This window comes from Buteo buteo, chromosome 9 (assembly GCF_964188355.1).
Source record: "Buteo buteo chromosome 9, bButBut1.hap1.1, whole genome shotgun sequence".
Classification (NCBI taxonomy): domain Eukaryota; kingdom Metazoa; phylum Chordata; class Aves; order Accipitriformes; family Accipitridae; genus Buteo; species Buteo buteo.
This window is the reverse complement of record NC_134179.1, coordinates 18185989-18188983: the sequence shown is the minus strand read 5'-3', so window position 1 is coordinate 18188983 and position 2995 is coordinate 18185989.

The window sequence follows — 2995 nt, the reverse complement described above, 5'->3', positions numbered from 1 at the left end:
TGGGACAGTTAATGATACGGAGTTTTCTCCCTGCAACATTTTTTTGAGCAGCATAGGTTTGTGGGGAAGAAATCTTTCACTAGATATTTAAAGATGCATCTATGAAAAAGATAATTCACTGACTGAAAAAACACTGAGTAATGGCCAGACATCTACTACAAAGTCCCAAGCCACTGATCTGATAACTGAGTCATTATCAGTCCAACTACATGTATATTTCTACCATAACTTAGAGTTTTACATAATTTTCTCACTGCATTAAAAACATTTTCAGAAACAGCAATTTTGTCAGTACTTCTCTTAGCTGGTACGTCTAACTAATATTAATTAACCCATAATATATTTATAGCAAAATCAAGACAAAGCAGGGAGGTGTCACACACACCTTAATGTTCTCTTAAGATATCTAAAGTTTATTAATACTTTAATTCACTGGTACTAGTAGCTTGCTATTATAATAGCAATTCTTTGCATTACATTGGCATTAACTAATGCAGAATTGGTATTTTTGCACCATATTCAGCACATACAACAATGGGACTAGAAGTCGCCCAGATGTTTTCCTTCCCTTTCAGGCCCTGTAGAACCATTCTACAAACCATAGCTCATACAGATTTATGCACACAGCCACCGCAATAAATGTTCTTCTTGTCAGCCTCCTATTTTGAAGCAGGAAAGTTGGGGACTTTTATTCCAATAGTCATGTAGCTTTTCCAGGGAGGAACTTTCACAAACAATGTTCAGTCAAGTCATTTCACATTTGAGACCTCAGTAAAGTTAAATACCCATCCTGAAGTCTAGATGTTCCAAGAACACTTCAGTGTTCTTCAGTCCAAAAACACTTAGCATTCATAATCTTGTATTTCAAGTCTCTTTCTAATAACGCTGTTAGTGAACAACAAGCACATGGTGACACTTCTTAGCTTGTGGGGCATTTGTCTGGGTTGTTTTCTTTGTGTTAGAAAAGAAAAGCCACAAATCCAGGCTGTGAACAGCCATACTGAATGATACAAGCCTTAAAAAAAGTTTACAAAGTTGAATTTGTTACATCTATTTGAACTACCCTATTACAAATGCTAAATACCTGTATATAATTAATTATACCAGATGTACTTCTAACTCAGTCAGTCTTAGCTAATAGCCTTGCATTATTCTTGTTTAAACATTTACCAGTGAAACCTGTGTACTTTACCGGACACTGAATTATGATCCTTTTCAGAAATTATCCTTTTAAAACAAAAGCTATAATTGAAGCTTAAGAGGAAAATCATGTAATGGAAATGTCCTTCAATCCCCTTCTAATTAACAGCACTGTGCGTAAATACAAGCTGAGCTACTCATTTCCTCAAGACAATGCCTCTCAAAAGTACAAGATGTTATCTCTCAGAAAATCTCTATATTAAAGTGCTCTGGCTTGTGCCACTTTAGACCGCTTCTATCCTATTGTCTTCCCAACTAGTTCATAGGACACCTGGCCTTTTTTCTTTTTTTAAATTGATGGTTTTGAGATTAACATTTTGAACCTCATGCTTTGCACATGCAGACCTCTACATCCACACAAAGTCCAGAACAGTCTACAGCTGTCATCTGCAGTTTCAGGTTGAAAGGGGTACAAGACAGGACACACAGACTTCCAAATAAACTCCATCCAAACCTGCTGAGCCCACCAAAAGAAGAACTACTTTACACAAGCATTGCTATCTTTGGCCAAGAATACACTTCGGGTGTTTTGCATTTTTAACCTTAATTGGACAAAAAAAGACTCCCGAGTCCAACAGCTCTTTCATTTGGCATAACCATGACATTAACCTATAGAAATAAATCATTCTCATTTTAGTTTTCAGCTGGCCTTTCACGTGCATACTCACATGACCAGTCCTGTAGATCTGAGGCACCTACATGAGCATATACACCAGCAAGTTCTCTTGTTAGTTGGATTAAAGGAATCACTATTTAAAGAGTTTATCATAAACAAAAATGTGTAAATTCATACCGGTCACTGAAAAAGTTTATAGAGATAATGCAACAATTACTTGCCCTTAATCAACTTGTCAATGTATCGAACTTTTACTTTCAAATATATATTTTTAGATAGTCAGTGGCCAGAGAACCTTCATTTTAGCACCTAATTCAATTTAGTCCATATTCTGCATTGCATGATGCAGTACAACTCTGTAAGGACAGTAACCATCCACTGTACATCATTCAGCTTGCAGTATTATAGGTATACTGGATTCATTTGTTCTTATCATTTAGTCTGTCACACTAACAATATTTCCCAACCAGTTTTGTAGACTGCTACCCAAACTGCATTTTGGTGAACTAAATTGTTTATTATTGCTTCATAAGTAGTTAAGTTACTGCTAATTGTTAAATAGCTCTTGGGCAGATAATTGAGTTTTGGTTTGCAACGTATTGAAAAATGAACTAGTGAGGTTCTTCTAAAGAAACAAACACACCTCCTCTCCTAAATGACTAAGCTTCACATTTTGAGGAAAACAAACAGAATATTTGTAAGACAGAGAAGTAGTTTTTATTGCACTTTCCCTGATAAAGATTTGAGAAACAGCAATGGATGACCACACTCCTACCACCTGAGAGCATATTTCTCTCTCTGACAGTGTCAGCAGTAAGGGATGAGCACTGCAGCCAAAATTCCAATCAAGTTCCTGCATGTGGTGTTTCCTAATAGCTGTCCCCAGCCTGCTCCTTTTTGCAGACCCTACAAATTGCCCCTTTGGGGATATCTATTTTTTCCATTGACTAGACACAGTGGCTTAGAGTGGAATCCAGGCTGTTTGCTTGTGGCCCTTGCATCTCAGTTTTCTCAGAGGCAATAGAGTAAGGGAATATGGCATGTGCTCAAGTTCAGAAGCTGAAGAGGAAAGAGTTTAACACAGTGAATAAACCTTACAAAACTGTACAAATACAGCATTTCACACAGTGATGTAATGAGAAAGTAAAGATGGCTCTTTCATAAACACCACAGACTGGA